We start from the raw sequence: 17,757 nt of genomic DNA, 5'->3' as shown, positions 1-17,757 counted from the left end.
CGTTCAACTGCTGAGCCACACTGGCCAGGCTCATTTTTCTTAATGTAAAATGGAAATAATACCTTTCATACCTCAGTCTGTATCACAGGGATGAACCAAATGGAATTGTGTGTGACAAAAGCATATTTGCATGGGGATATTATTTTATATAATAAAGATAAAATAGATAACTGGTATCCTTATTTTCATACCAGACAATGTGATTATTGCACAATCCCTTTTCTCAAATAGTTTATGGCATAGCTACTGTTAGGAAATAATTTAGAAAATAATGTGAGAAGATAAAAATACAATAGTAATAGTAGAACAGCAACTAATTTAAAACCAAACATCTTAATGGTTTAGTCTCTGCTTGAAATTACAATATAATAAATATCAGTGTGGCAAATAAGAATAATTAAAAAGCTTTATTAAAAGTCCTTGTAGAATGTCAGAGGGGATTCAATTAGTAAAGTTTAGCAAAAGTTCTAACAATCTTTTTCTCAATTTCCTACAAATTTCCTAATCTCTCTCCTTCACTCACTAACTTGCAAACCTCTTCCCTTCTGGTTTTTTTTGGTCTTCAACTCTCACATTTTTATTACAACCATTTAGCATCTGTAGTTTCTTTAGTTTACTTTCCTCTATTGCTGAATCAAATTGATACTGAAGAAACAAATGTTCTTAATGTCCTCTTATGGGTTCCTCAAGCTTTATATTTCTTTAATGATGATATTAACTTGTAGAATACATCTATACCAAAGTGGTTGCATGATTTTTCTTTTCTCAAAATTGCCATGAGTCACTGTGATTAACTTCCTGTTCAATAAATTTGGAATTGCCTTGGAACAAGTGTAACAATAGATGAGGAAACAATCAGAATTAATCAAGTTATAAGGTCTTCCTTATGGCTTTTTATATGATTGGTGATAAATCAAAGTATTGTAAAAATGAAGATGAAATACAGTATCTGGGGCCATGTTTCCTACCTGGGGGGGGGGGCATCCTTGTGCAATTCAGTGTGGAAACTTACAAGAAAGCCATCGAGTATCTGAGAATTTCATTTCCCACTGGTATTTGTTTTCAACCTTACTTCATGAAACATAAAAATGTACTTTGCAATAAAAGTATGCTATATTTGCCGGTCAAGATGGTGGGGTAGGTAAATGCAGTATCGCGTCCTCCCACAACCACATCAAAGTTACAACTAAACTACAGAACAACCATCATTCAGAACCGCCTCAAATCAAGCTGAGTGGAAGTCCTACAACTACGGAATTAAAGAAGAAGCCTCATCGAGACTGGTAGGAGAGGCGGAGGCAGATGGGCTGGTCCCACACCCACGGGTGGCGGATAAAAATCAGAAGGGAACCTCGGCTGGGAAGGTCCTCTCTGAGGACTGAGGGGTCCCCATCCGTCAGCAGGCGCCCCGCTCAGGGTTCCAGTGCCAGGAAGAGAATCCCCATAACTTTTGGCTGGAAAACCAGTGGGAACTGAGGCTCTGGGAGGCTGAGGCAGCTGGAGCCCCAGGCAGCTTCTCTTAAATGGCCCGCACATGGACTTATGGACTTGCTCCCTCTAAGCTCACAGGGGCGGCAGCTTGAGGGACGCCAGAGACATACAGGGAAGAACTGAGTTGTTTGGCATTGGAGCGAGGGCTGGAGAGGGGGCTTTTTCCTGGACAGACGTGCTGTCAGAGGCCTTTGTTCCTTTGGTGAGCCCTTCCCTGAGGCAGCAGACAGATGCCATATCTGGGACTCCAGCAACCTGGCTCCAGCCCCACCCTGGTGATTCCCTGAGGCCCCCGCCCCACCCAACTTTCAGGCCCACCCAAGCTGTTGCCAGTTACTTAACCACAGGATCGGCCTGTCTTGGATCCTGCTTCAGGTTTTTCCTAAATTCTTTCAAACAAGCAGCATTTGGTCTCAGCAAGCCCCATACCTCTCATTAAGTAATACATAGAAACAAATACAGGGAGGCAGCCAAAATGAGGAGACAAAGAAACAGGTCCCAAATGAAAGAACAGACAAAAATCCCCAGAAAAGAACTAAGCAAAATGGAGATAAACAACCTAACAGATGCTGAGTTCAAAACACTGCTTATAAGGATGCTCAATGGACTTAGTGAGAACATCAGCAAACTTAGTGAGGGCCTCAAGAGCATAAAAAAGGACCAGTCAGAAATCAAGGAAGCACTAACTGAATGAAAGAATAATTTACACAGATTCAATAGTAGAGTAGGTAAAGCCAAGAAGCAAACCATTGATCTGGAATATAAGGAAGCAAAAAACACCCAATTAGAACAGCAAAAAGAAAACAATATCCAAAAAAATGAGGAGAGTGTAGGAGCCTCTGGGACAACATCAAACATGCCAACATTGGCATCTTGGGGGTGCCAGAAGGAAAAGAGAGAACAAGAAATCAAAAACCTATTTGAAACAATAATGGCAGAAAAGTTCCCTAACTTGGTGAAGGAAACAGATATACAAGTCCAGGAAGCACAGAGAGTCCCAAACAAGATGAACCCCAAGAGGCCCACACAAAGACATATCATCATCAAAATGCAAAAGGTTCAAGACAAATAGAGAATCTTAAAAGCAGCAAGAGAAAAGCAGTTTGTTACCTACAAGGGAGTTCCCATTAGGCTGTCAGCTGATTTCTCGAAAGAAACTTTATAGGCCAGAAGGGAGTGGCAAGAAATAATTCAGAGTGATGAAAAGCAAGAACCTACAACCAAGATTACTCTATCCTGCAAAGCTGTCATTCAGAATCGATGGCCATATAAAGAATTTCCCAGACGAGGAAAAGCTAAAGGAGTTCATCACCACCAAACCATTATTATATGAAATGTTGAAGGGTCTTCTTGAAGAAAAAGATAAAATATATGAACGAAATAGCTATGAATATGTATCTATCGACAACTGAATCTACAAACAAAAGGAACAAGCGGGACAGAAACATTTTCATAGATACAGAGAACATTTTGTCGGTTGCCAGATGGGATGGGGGTTGGGGGAATGGGTGAAAAAGGTGAAGGGATTATGAAGTACAAATTGGTTGCTAGACTGACAAACCTCAAAGGGAAGCAGGGTTGGGGGGTGGGAAGAAATAAACCAAAGCAGTTACATGCATAACCAATGGACACAGACAACAGTGTGGGGAAAGGCAGGAGCGGGACAAGTGGGGGCAGGAGGGGGTCAATGGGGGAAAAATGAGGAACATCTGTAATACATTCAACAATAAAGATTTAAAAAAGAAAAAAGAAAAAATGCTATATCTGTATAGTTAAACCAAATAATTTGCCTTAATTATATAAATGTCAATAAAACAGCAAAAAATGTTTCCTTTTTATCTTTTACTTACCTACATGAATCAGGCTTAAATTATTCCCTAACATTGTTCCATGTCTGAGTGATTTCTATTTTTGACCTTTTAAAAAATGTTTCAAGGAGCCCCAGTGGCCTAATGGATAAGGCACTGGCCTCATAAAACATGTCTTTTCATCCTTACCGATATGAAGTGAAAACTCACTAATTATATGCATACATACATATATATGAAAAATATATTTGTTATATATATATGTACATATTTGTCAAAAATTTATATAGCAAATATATTCCACAACAACTACAATGATGCTGTATTAGCCAGTGGAGCCTTCTGGGCATACACAGCAACCCAAATTAGAACAGAATGCAACCTGTCCACTATTGGCAGAGTTTTCCCCCAAATGGAGAGATGAGTAACTATCTCAGCTGGTGTTAATACCAAACTGTTTCAAAACCAGCTTATAATTGATGCCAAGTAAAAGCACTGTGTGCCCCATTAAAATATGGCATGACTGAAGAAATAAAATACACTAGAAGCTTTAAAAAAAAAATACCTAATTTTAAGACTTACTAAAAAACTCATTAAGGCATTGAGTTCCAAACATCCAGTCAAGATGTCTGCACAGGTAAATGTGGTACTTGCAGTCTCCCACAAACACATCAAAAATGTAACTAAATTACAGAACAACCATCGTTCAGAATAGCCTGAAATCTAGCTGAACAGCAGCCCTACAACTAAGGGTATAAAGAAGAAGCCACATGCAAGCTGGTAGGAGGATAAGATGCAGGACAGGCTGGCCCAATACCCATGTGTGGCAGATAAAAATTGGGAGGTATTGTCGGCTATGAGATTCCCCCTGAGAAGCAAGGGATCCCAGCCCAGGGTCCCATTGTCCCCAAAACTTCTGGCTGTAAAACCAGTAGGGATTGTGGCTGAGTGAGACAGACTCCTCTGGAGTCCCAGGCAGCTCCTCTTAAGGGGCCTGTGCACAGAGGTCCTCGGACTCACCTCCTCTGAGCTCCAGCACTGAGGCTACAGCTCCAAAGGCACCAGGGACATACAAGGAGGACTTAAATTATCTGGCATCAGGGTAAGAGCTGGAGGGGCAGCTTCCTCCCAGACAGAAGTGCTGGCAGAGGCCACTGTTCTGAGCCCTGCCCCCACAGAACCGCTAGACCAGTGCCATATGAGTCTTCCTCAACCTGGCAATCACTGCTCGCCCAGCCCTGGTGACTCCCTGAGATCCACCACCACCACCAACTTGTGGACCCACCAAAGCTGTTTCCAGTGGCTTTTCCATATGAATATCTTTTCTTGGTTCCTGCTTTAGACTTCCCTAAAATCTCTCAAACAAGCTGCATCTGGCCTTGGTGTGCCCAGTACCTCTTGCCAAGTGGCCCCAGACCTGGCACTCAGAGTAGCAGATCTTGGTTTGCTCTCTGGGGCACCTCCAAGCCCAGCACAAGTAGCAGATTACTTTATAGCTCATGCTGGGTGGACCAGGGCAGGACACCGGCAGCAGCTGACCTTGGCCTTCATCTCCTGGGAGGCCCCAGAGCCAGCTCACCCAGTGGACAGCTTCAGACCATGTTGAAGCACCACCTAACCAACTCCACAAGTGACACACTGAAGGGGAGGACTCTGTGGGTACCTGAGCCCCTGTGAAGTAAGTCCTGCTCTGTGAAGTGAGCCCGTGTACAGCTGATCCTCCACCGTGGTCACAGCCAGTTCTCGCAGGCTATCAGCCTGGGGGTAAATCCCTCCCACTGATGTGCCAACAGCAATCAAGACTCACCTACAACAGGAGAGTTTATACAATTAACATGGCGGGGGTGGGGGCACACCTGGAGTGCCCAGCTCAGGTGAACGGGGAGGCTATGCCACTGGACCCTGCAGGACACCTACTGTATTAGGTCACTCTACCACTTTGTCTTGTCAGTTCTTTACAAATTTATTGTTTCCTTGTCTAAAAGGCATACAGACTGCCTGCTTTGGTCACTTCTTTTGGTTTCTTATTTTTATAAGCTCCCATACATATGAAATTAATTTTCCTCCTGTTAATGTGTTTTATGTCAATTTAATTATTAGGCCAGCCAAAGAATCTAGAAGAAAAGAAAGGAAAGGTTTTCTCCTCGTGAGGGGAATGAATATATGCGTATATTTATCATGTGTCTCTGTGTGTGGGTGTGGGTGGGTCTTCAGCCTTGCAGCTCTGACTCCCAGCCGAGGCCACAGAGACTCTGCTGCAGATGTGGAGAGAAGGGAAGTAGGCAGATGGTGATGAACGAACTGGCTTCTCGTTTTCTGAATTCTACCGTATGGACTATTCAAATTATGTTTCTGATAGGGAAATTACTGAAAGGTGAGAATTTAATAAGAATTGATTTTGACGTCAATGTTTTATTTTTTTAAACTCTTAGAGATTATGAGGTCCAAGGCTTCACCATACATACTTCTTTAAAATTTCTGTTACCTATAATACTGAGCACATAATAGGCCCACATTTAATTAACTAATAAATTGCCTGAATTAATAGTAGGGAAGTATTGTATAAATAGAAGACTGGGATGTTCAATATTTTGCCAGTGGTGGATGAGGTTTCAAAGGAGTATGGAGAATATTTCTTAGAAAATCAAGGCTTACAACTAATTGAAAGCATTCATTTGTGTGTTTGTGTAAAAGTGGATTTAAACTAATAAGATTAAAAAAATTCATGTTCATCTTGGTCCCAAAATTTGCATCATCTGAAAAGCAATAGAAATTTTGGAGTCTAAATTAAATATGAAGATAGAGATTTGTAATTTAATTTTAATAGAACAGTCCCTCTTATCTAGACTGTTTTTCCAGGAAAATGATTCTCACTGAGCTGGCATTCCTAGGGAAGCAGAGTCTAGAGTCTGGAGACACACGGCCTACTTTTGAATTCCAGCTCTGCCTCTTACTGTGTGACCCCGGCAAGTTCCCTATGCTCTCAGCGCCTCAGTTTCCACTCCACAAATGGGGATAATAATAACACCTACCTCTTGGGATATCTGTGAGGGTTAATGGATTAATTAATGGAGAAGTGGATCAATATATGTACATGCTAAGCATATAGGGATGAATCTAGCACACATTGAATGATCAACAATGTTATTTGTAAAGATAATTATTGTACCAATTTCCTGTTGTTCCTGTAAAAATTATCACAAAGTGAGATGCTTAAAATAACAATTTTATTATCTTACTATCTTACTTTAATACCTTATATTATTATTATTTATCTATCTGCATGCTAGAAGTTGGAAATAGGTCTCACTAGGCTAAAATTAAGGTGTCAGACAGTAGTCCTTTCTGTAGGCTCTGGAGGATTGTTCCTTTGCTCTTTTGTGCAAAATTAGCAGAATTCATTCCCATGGTCTCTGTGTTCCTGTTGGCTCTAGGCCAAGGGCCATTCCAGTTTTTAAAAGCTGCTGCATTTCTTGGCTCATGGTCCCCTTCCTCCATCTTCAAAGTCAATAAAGGCAGATGGAGTCCTTGCCAAGTGGCATCTCTCTGATCCTTCTTTCATGGTTGTATCTCTCAGCCAGGAAGGGCTCTTCACTTGTAAGGATTCAAGGGATTACATTCTGCCTACCCTGTTAATCCAGGAACATCCTCTCATCTCAGAGTCCTGACCCTTCGTCACATCTGCAAAGTCCCAGTGGTCATTTAAGATGACATATGCACAGGTTCTGAGGGCTGTTGCATGGAAATCTTTCTAAGGCAGAGGGGTCATTCTTCTGCTTACTATAATAATGATGACCTTGCCCTCAATGGCAAGATTTAAGGGCCAGAAATAACTGCATGTGTCAGGTGATCTGTGGGGGTACTTTTCAGCTTTTGTATGTATTTCAAAATGGAAGGGAGGAAGTGACCAACTATGCTGGAACCTCTGCTTAAGGAAATGTTCATAAAATGCTCTGTGAGAACGTTGTTTTTGTGAGATAACAAACATGAAATGAAAAGGAAAAAAACAAGGTATGTATAGGAGGGTTGATGGTTATTGTCAAATAAGACTGGTAAATAAAGCCAATTCAATCTAATTTTTTAGTGAAAGATTATTTACTGCTCTTAATATGCTAATGTGCATTGTGACTTTCCAAAAGGGCTGGGCAGTCATTTCCCAACTTTATGCAACTATGAAAATATAATTTTTATTCATTTCTCAAGGGGGCCTGTATTCACCTTGGAAAGTAATGATCCAGTCACTTGGCATCCTAGCTATATATTTGGCCAGCAGTGTGGACAAAGTCTCTAACTGCTTAGGAGGCAGAATTACAAGGAAACTTTACTTTGGTCCTCATCTGTAACATCCTCTTGAGAACTTATTTTTCTCTCAAAAGGAAACATTTTATACCATTCAGTGTATTTGGAAGCATTTGTACTACTAGACGTAGACAAAGCCTTCTGTCATTGGTTAAATAACAACAATTATTATTATGTCTAGTACTTATATGTGTTTAATATGTGCTGGGCACTTTAATGATATTATTACATTTAATCCCCATGACAAAACTTATGAGGTAGATAAAATAATCAAGGAACTGAGATGAGTAAAGTTAATACAGTAATATGAAATTTGGAAGTTAAACCTAGGATATGTTACTTCATAGCATGTCCTCTTATTTACTAAGCTGTACTGACACTACAAATGGGGTTATAAATACAGTAAATGTGAGGCAGTTTTTTATTTGGACAGTCTAAGGGTAAGGGGGCGTGTCTAGACGCATGCTAGGTATGGCAATCACTGCTTCTCTACACATAGCCTTTTCCGTGAGAAACTCTCATTCCTCAAAGCCTCAGCCGGCTTTCTTGTACAATTCTTGGTCTCCCTCTACACTCTGACCTCCACATAAATAATTAGACCAATTATAAAAATCTTGACTCCAACATGGTCTATGAACTTGTCTGAGCCAAACAGATTAATTATATCGCGAGACTCTGAACTGAGTCGCTTGGGAACTGAGTTACCAGGGAAAGGATCTAGTGTGAGGACCCATGCAGAGCGGAGGTGAGTGCCTCCTGGAAATGGCTTTTGAAGTAGGTTTCTTTCCTAAGCTGAAAGGAAAGAAAAGACAAATACAAAGGGTCTGAAGATCAGTGGAGAAAAAAGATTTCCAGAGAGCTGGAGGGTGAGAACGGCGAGCCCTTGTGAAAGGATGAGTCCCTGTTGACTGGAAAAGCTGGCCTATTGGTGAGAATTGCTCGGTCCTCGGAAGCGTGATTCATAGAGCTGCTATGGCTTGAATAAAACATCTTGGAAAGTCTTCAAATTTCCTTTGCTTTGATGTTATATTTGCTGAACAACCATCTGATCTTCATTTGCTTTTCCATGGAGGCTTCTTTAGCAGGTGGTGAAAGTGCTTTCTGGCTGCCTGGAGTATTCCTCACCCTGAATGGATAAGTCGCCATTCAGATTTATAAATCAGTGTGTCCTCAGGTGGGCCAGGGGAATCCTCAGGATTAGTCACCTCGAGAAACTCGTGGTTAAGGACTCTGGGCACCTTAAGATGAAGGGTCAGATCCAATCACCACCTGGAAGGTCTGAACTGACAGCCAGGAAGGCACGCAGTCATCTGGCTGCTGATTAATTCTTCAGCAAATGTTGATGGGTGCTTTCTGCACGCCAGAAACTGCGCCAGGTGCCAGATACCCTGCTGTAAACAAAGCCAACAGAGAATTTATATTTTAGAAATAGGAGACTGGCCTCAGAGAATTTATATTTTAGAAATAGGAGACAGACAGTAACTTGTAAAAGTAAAGAAACAGATACAGAGATAAACAAATAAATAGACATAAAAAGGATCAGGTCGTGATAGGTGCCATTAAAAAATAAAATAGGGTGCTAGGCTAGACGGTAACTGGGTTGCAGTTTTCTAAAAGGATAGTGAGCTGGTTAAAATAATAAACTGCAAATATGAGAGCAAATTAAAAGAAATTTTAATTGATTTTTAGAGAGAGGAAGAGAGAGGGAGAGAGAGATAGAAACATCGATAAGAGAGAACATCAACATCAATTGTCTGCCTCCTGCATGCTGCCCACTGGGGATTTGGCCCACAACCTGGGCATGTGTCCTGACTGGGAATCAAACTAGTGACCACTTGGTGCATGGGTCCATCCTCAACCACTGAGCCACACCGGCTGGGTGGGATCAAATTTATTTTCATTACTTACTAGTGCCTGACCTTAGGCAGTTTTCTTAGCCTCTTTGTGCCTTAGTTTCTTCATCTGAAAATGAAATTGATAACTAAAGAATCTACTTGTAGTTTGTTATGAATATTAAATGAGCTAATTACACAAAGCATTTAGATGGTGCTAGGCACATGGTAGAGGCTGTGAAAGTGTTGGTTGCTAGTGTTCCTATTTTGATTTAAAGACATTTAGTTGAGATTTGAATAAACAGAAGAATCAGGTAGGGCACTCCAAGCAGGAGAAAGCTGTGTGCAGACGCACTTGGCCATGTTGGGACTGAACCGAATTCAGGTGTGTCAGGAGTGCAGTGAGGATGGAGGTCACATGGTAAGCAGGGTCAAAAAGTGCTCTAAGCAGTGGAAGAGATTTACTTTGAAAAAAATTACACCGTGTCCCTTAGAGACTAGATAGAATGGTATGAAGTGAGAATACGAGCAAAGAAACCAGTCATGAGACTATATCAACAGGCAGGTGGGAGGATATATTGTACCCGCTTCAAAACCAACATGCGTAGGGAACTTTACCATCAAGCACCCCCACGTATTGGTCATTACATATTCAGCAGTGAAAAAGGAAAACCAGAAACAAAATCTCTGCCCTCATGGAGTATTCATTACATTATATATCTTAGCATTAGGCAAGAAAGCTTTTCCTTGGGTAACCCCATCCCTTATCCTGAGGCTCATCCAAAAAAAAATAGGTGATATTTGTGGTACACCCAGGGTTGTAATTTATACCTCTCTAAGATGCTTATATCATATTGGTGCCATTTTTCTCGATCTTTCATCATCTCTTCTACCTGTAGGGTAATTGCTTAGGTAGGTATCAGTTCCGGATTGTGTCACACCAGTCACTCTGGGGATGTATCAGCATGCATGCATTTGTGCCTGGGTCAAGGTTTGGCTATGTGTGTACAGTATGTCATTGTTAATATAAGATAGGAATTGATAGGCTTTCTACTCTCTGGCTCATGGGTTCTTCTTGTGTGCTCTCAGTACAATTTTCAAAGCTTAATTGGAAAGCATTCTAACCAAACAAGGGCAAGCGGGCATAGATTTCTTTGGGTATATTTAACAGAGAATTAAGTTGATACTGTTTTTACTTGTTAAACGATGAAACCTGGAACCTAGTCTCATTCCATTTACTATTCTAAAGTTGTTCTGACATCTAAAACCAGAGTTTTCAAACTCTTGGCAAGATCTGTTTAGATCCTATCAAGTAATAAATCAGCTCTCAAACTGTTTATTCCACTCAGGTGGTTTTCTTTCTACTAACACCAAGAAAAAAACCCCCCAAAAACAGGGAAGATGTTGATTCACTATTTTTCTCTTAAAAAATAAATAATAGCCCTGGCCAGTTTGGCTCAGTATTAGAGCATCAGCCTGTGGACCAGAGAGTCCCGGGTTTGATTCCAGCCAAGGGCACGTACCTCGGTTGTGGTTCGTCCCCGGCCCTGGTCAGGTCATGCAGGAAGCAGCCAGTCGATGTGTCCCTCTCACATCAATGTTTCTCTCTCTCTCTATCTCCCCTTCCCACTCTGTCTGAAGATAAGTGTAAAAAAATAAATTATAAATTAATACAATAATTTAGAAGTAGTCTAGTTTTATAGCATTAATTATTTCTGGGGATCATTTTCCTGTTAGATGTAACTTTTTGGGAGTCTAAACTTGTCCCAAAAGATTTGTTTAACTGTATTTTATTAGCCCAGCCAGTGTGGCTCAGTGGATTGAGCATCGTCCCATGGACTGAGAGGTCCCAGTTCAATTCCCAGTCAGGGCACATGCCTGGGTTGCGGGCTCGATCCCCAATAGGGAGCATGCAGGAGGCAGTCGGTAGATGTTTCTTTCTCACATGGATGTTTCTCTCTTTCAATTTCTCTCTCTCTAAAAAAATCAATAAAAACTAATTTTAAATATATATATAAAATAAATATATTTTCTCATATAAGAAAATAATATGTCTCTTAAACATAACCCTTTCTTCTCCAGGGAGATCTGGTGTGAGCTAGAGAATGCTGAGAACTAACTCGTCTCCCTGAATTCTCTTTTTCACATAGACTTTAAAAGTTTTAAAACAAAAGTAGAGATTAATTTATTTAACTGCCACTCTTTGGAAGTTTCTTTAAAACATAATTAGTGCTGTGAAGATTACTGATGCAATACATGACCTTATTCTGATAAGTAAGAGCAGACATGATTAAAAATACCCGTTAGAGGATGGAGCTGAGTGTGTAACATTCAAAGTAAGAAAAAAATGACAAAATAAAGTGAGGACAAGAGAAAGCAACGTTTGCCTTCTTTATCATGACAACAGTTTCATTCCCCAAATGGTGGCCATCATGTGCTCACTCAGCCTGTGCCTTCACAGCCTGGGGCTGAGCGATGCATCCGAGTGTCTGTTATTGAACAAGGGTTCCAGCTTAGATGGGGTGTGCATCATTCCCTGTGTCTGTAATGACCAATGCTCTCACTAAAGTGTAGTTAATTCTTCAGAAAAACAAAAATAAAACCCAAAACCTTGGTGTATGTTTTCACTCTTCTGGGCAGCTGAGAAACAGCAGCACAGTCAGGGAAAGTGTACACACAGCCTGTGAAGCAGAGGCCCTGAGCCCAGAAATACTTCAGTAAGTATTGCCCTTTGTGACTTGCCAGCAGGAATGATCTAGGTGGACCCCTGTCACCTCCAGTAAACTCTGTGGAACAATGAGGGAAGCGTGCAAAACTCTGGGAAAATGCTCTGCCTAGAAGTCAAATAAACCCTGCAATCTGTATGCTTTAAGCCTCTATAGCCTGTTCACTGCTGTCAGAGCGAATGGATAAGAGGATACAAATGTCGTTTGTTGTTTTAAGGCATGCAGGCCTGTGTACATGTGCACATACATGTGCATTCACACACATACACATACATACCATGGCACCATATGGTGCTGCCTATCGACCTTTGAAACATCAAACTACTAAAATGTTATGTGTTTATTTTAGGTTTAAGAGTCATCTGCTTGACTTCTAATGAGAATTATTATCGTACTCAAAGGTCTGTTTTAACTTCTGGTTTGGTTGTGAGCCCAGTGCTACATGTTTACTACCACCTGAATGTCATAAATAGTCTGAAAACATTCTCCCTAGAAAGAATTCTGCTCATACCTAGAGAGGCAGTCAAATACGGCTCCGGTTCTGTTCTTGCTGCCCTCCTTCCGACGCACATGTGTTGAGCGAGATGAATTACAGCTTTGGATTCACATCAGACTCTGAGATAGCCACAGTACAGCTGTGATGTGTCAGCTCTCTGAGAGTCAGGCAAAGAGGACTCATTGAATCCTAGAGGTGGTAGGCAGCAATTTTACTGAATTGTGTATTGGGCCAATGGAATATGATATTTTTATACTTTTTAGCTCTGTTTAGGTCCATGACAACATGGCAGCTGTGATAGAACTGTATATTATATCTTCATAAAATCCTTGGCCTGCCTTGATACAAATTCTTGATATATCATCAAAAGCATCCATGTATTACTGCTGTCATCTAGCCAAGCCTGTGGAGTTAGGAAAGTAATTTTTGTTATTCTGGCTTACACGAACAGTCCTGAATTCTGTGTTGAGCATCCTTGTGGGTAACAAGTCCCTAGGACTGGGAGGACTCCAGAGCTTGGATTCCTCCCTCTACATACACCAGTACGAGGTGGAAACAGGGCTATTGAGCAATCAGTTTCTGTGAATCTTGCAGTTAGTGAGAAACAAGGATTAGTATGGTGTGGGCCCTCCTTGCTGCTCCGCCTAAGAATTTGCAGATAGAATCAAAGAAAATGTGGGTCCAGGCAGTTTCATATGCTTAGAGGACACTCCGAACAAACCATTTTGAAGTCTTAGAAATTTAAAACATACAGGAAATATATTCATATGTTCTACCACCACTTACATTGTCCAATCCAGCTTTTCTGGTTCACCTCCTTTCCTCTTGTTTCCCGCTTTCTCTGACCACTGCTCCCCCAGGAAGGAGATGCATGGAGTGAGAGAATAAGAGTCATGACAGTGACCCAATCTAAATCGCAGAATCAAAAGGGAAACTGAGGCTCATGCCGTTCATTGATTAAACATGATTCTGAATCTTGAATTTGGGTACTCAGCAAATATTTACAGAACATGTAATAAGAACTGGGAATAACGAAAGAGTGAAACCCTAACTTATCTGCCACGAATAGGTGTGCAGAGCTTACAGGAGGCAAGGACTCTGGTAGGTGCTCAGTGACTGACACAGACAAGCAGACAGGCACTACTCTGCCCTGGGCTGGGCTTGCATCGGGTGAACACCTGGGACTTGATTTCAAGAAGCTCACAGTCTGAAGAAGACAAGACATGTATCAGTAACCACGAGTCTGGGTGGTACAGGCACCAGCCGCCTCACTGAAGCTAGAGAGAGTAGTAGGAGCACTGGGGGTGAGGAGTGGCGGTGTGAGTACCATCTGACCTGAGGTCGAAAGGGCAGGCAGAGTGGTAACGTGTTGAGATTGGAAGGAGAAAACTTAGTGGGGGTATAGGTATGCATAAAATTCCAAATCTAGGGCACCTCAGAAAATACCTTTTCATTTTAGTGGGAACAGAAGAAAGCAAAAGGAGAATAATAATTTAGCTCATATGATTAACAGGTAACTATTGAGTGACAACTATGTGGCCAGGCATTGTTCTACAATACGGGATATGGCAGTAAGCATTACATGACGTTTATATTCTAGTAGGGATGTGGTGGGTAACCTGTAAAGTGGTCCCCATGAGCCCTGCCTTCTGGAGGTGATAAACTTCTCTAATCCCTTCACCTTGGAATGTGGGCTGGACCAAGTGATTTGTTTCCAATGATAGAAGGCCGCAAAAATGACTGGATGCCACTTCAGAGACCAGATTACCAAAAACAAGCCTGTGATTTCCATCCTGCTTGTTCTTTCTTACTCTGATCCTTGCTCGCTCTGAGGGTAGTCAGTCCCACGTGACGAACTGCCTTAGGAAAAGGTCCATGTGGCAAGAAGCTGGTCAGTGAGGACCTGAGGCAAGCCCAGTGCCTGAGCTGAGGAGTGGCTCCCCCTTCAGTGAGGCCTGGAGAGGACTGCAGACCTGGGTGAACATCGGATGACAGTTGTGAGGATCCCTGAGCCAGAGCTACCCACGACGCCATCTGGATTCCTACCCCACAGAACCTATGAGGTCATAAGTAGTTGTTATTGTAAGCTGCAAAATTGTGGTGTGATTTATTATACAGACATGGATAACTAATATAAAGGAATAAAATAATCTGTCTCTCTTTTCTAAACATACATATAATGACTTAGAAAAAAGTTATACAAGAAAAGAGGCAGGGCTGGAAACAGAGAGTTCCAGGGACCAGGCTGCAGGAGGCGGTGCTGGTTGGTGTCAGGAGATCAGGGAAGGCCTCCCGGATGTGCCATATTGAACCACAACCTGGAGGAAGGACAGGGTTAGGACCTGGGACTGCTGGGAGAAGATGCACTAGGTAAAGAAGACTTCAGGTACTAGCACCCTGAGACTGGGGTGTGTGCTTTAGTTAAGAAAGATCAGGAAGACAGTGTAGCTACAGGGGGTAATGGGTGAGGAAGGGGGTGGTTTTATTTTAACGTGGTGATTGTGCTTTGTAACTTCTATTATTTGGGCTTTCTATTTGATTTTTATTTTACATTTTAAAATAGTCAACTTACGACTATATTTGTGAGAGGAAAATGTGTTGATGCTATGAAGATGTGAAGGGCATGTATCAACCAACTGTTATTTAGACTAAAATATGCATTTTGCTTTAGAGCAGCATATGTTTCATTAAAATTAATGCAGAAATGAGGACTTAGTGCCTTTTTACAGAGTACTTAGCGACCTTTTCCTTTTACTTTAAATCTGTGTCTTGAGATCAATTTTTTTGGTTTCTACTATTGCTCTAAGTGAGTATCGTCAGTACTACAAGGAAATGCGTATTTTCTCCAGCAGGGCCAGCGAGCTGAAACGTGATGCTGTGATGGATATTTGTCACCGCTAACCTTTGAAAAAGTGAATGAAAAACCTACCTGAGCTCCCCCCTCATCCCCTGCCCCCCAAAAAAGTTTAGAGAAGCAGTTTTGAGGGTGGGGGACAGAATATAAAGCAAGAAGATATGGTAAAGCTATTGGATTTAATACTAAGTAAACTTGAAAGTTTTGAAGGGTTTTGTGCAAAGCATGATATACACCTATTTTGTGGAATGCTTTATAAAATGTACTATAGAAAGGCAAGGTAGAAAGCAAAGGGATTAGTCGTTCAGACCAGGTGGTAGCAGGTGTCAGAGTGAGAGGTGAATGTACGATAAAAGTAGAGAAAACATGTCTCATGGATTTAATATGTATGAGGTGGGAAGAAAGAGAAGTTAAGAATGACTGCAGTGCTCTGGCCTGATTCTTACAAATGGAATTTCCATTTACTCTGATGAGAAAACTCTTTAAAGAGCAGGATATCTTTTTTGGGGGTGGGGGGCAGAGTGAGGTGTCATGTAGTTAGGAGTTTGATATTTCCATCTATGGACTTTGTGTTACTTCTTAGACATCTATGTGAGAATGGAAAATAAGCCTGGTGGTATGTAAGGTTGGAAGTCAGAAAATCTAGACTGACATGATACATTTGGGAACTATCAAAGTACAGATGATATTATGAAGCCAGTTCATCCACCCTGCGTAATTTTAAGAGGTGATACTTATGTATGGTCCTTCAGAATATAAATTACATTAAACACCACGAGAATAGGACCACTAAATTATGAAAGACAATAGCCATATGAGACTGGATGATATAACTCAGGGATTAATTGTAGAAAAGAAGAAAAAATGGTCTCTAAACTGGACTCTAGGAAGCCTAACATTTGGATGTTAGGAAGTTTATGGAGAACTAGCATGGAAGGCATAAAAGAGGAAGCCAGCAACACAGGTGGAAAGTATCAACACAGCCAAATAAGGAAGTTATATCAAGAAGCATACAATAACCAAGCATGCTGAACACTGCGGGAAGATTAAATATGCTCTATATAATTGTCTGACTAATTAATTCAACAATTTGAAGATCCTTGATGACTTGGTAAAAGCTGGTTTGTAGAGTGCTAATGGGAGCCTAATTGGAGTAGATTCAACAAAGAATGAGAAGGTAAGAGCTGAAGTCAGTACAGACTACTTTTTCAAGAAGTTTTGCTGTGAAGGGGTCTAAAGAACTTACGTGGTAGCTGCAGGAAAAATGAGGTAAAAAGTGTGTTTGTGTGTGCATAATATTAATTTTGAAGATAGAAGAAATAACAGTAAGTTTGCATACTGATAGGAATAACCCAGGAGAGAGAGGCAGGAACCCAATATGCAGGAGAGGAGAGGAGAACGTGGAGTGTTAGCCTGGATTCTGTGAGGAGGGATGTTTTAAATCCGTGCACAGATATGACGTTTGGCATTAGATTAGGAAATGGAGGGATTATCTACAGAAAAAAGAGTGACTTCTCTGTAGGTATGAATCCTTGGGCGAGCATAGGTGGTTGTGGGAGCTTGTGGGGTTTCTCTTTTGATTGCTAGTATGTTCTCAGTGAAACATGGTTATTTTCTGAGAGACACTGGGGTAGGAGATACCGGAAGTGCTTGCAGCCACAGAAGGTACTTGTCATCTGGGAGAGAGAAAGGGTAACTGGACTATTATCATGATTACTGAAGAGCACCCAGGGCCCACTTGGTGTGCATCCAGTCTCACTCAGGGTTCACATTGGAAGAGGCCAATCAGCATAATTATGTGTTTTTCTGCAATGTTTCTGCTGCTCTGGAACAAACATCGATTAGATAGAAAATTGGATTTAACCAGGGGTTAGACTTTAGCCAAGTTACTATAACAACAAAGAGAGGAATAAGAGATGGCATCTATGTTGTATAAAGACAGAAACAAGGACAGGAAAGAGAAGGGACAATAGAAGCATAGTGGCATCAGTGGACTTAGATCCTTGTGAAAAGGGGTGTCGGGGAAGGCGTGTCAAAACGTGCTGGTGGAGTGGTACCCCAAGGAAAAAGTGAGAGAGTTGACCGATGGTATTTTTAGTAAGGATTCGTGAAACTGAGAGAATCAGTTCACATGATACCAAAACCATAGCCAGGGCCCAGGCTATAAACCCAGGGTGCCCAATCCCCATCGAGTTCCCTTCCCTGAGAAAGGACACATCCAAGCCAGTGCTCCTGTAAAAACACTGTTAGT

The sequence above is a fragment of the Molossus molossus genome, unplaced genomic scaffold (genome assembly GCF_014108415.1).
Source record: "Molossus molossus isolate mMolMol1 unplaced genomic scaffold, mMolMol1.p scaffold_m16_p_13, whole genome shotgun sequence".
Taxonomy (NCBI): Eukaryota; Metazoa; Chordata; class Mammalia; order Chiroptera; family Molossidae; genus Molossus; species Molossus molossus.
This window is presented reverse-complemented; position numbering follows the sequence as displayed.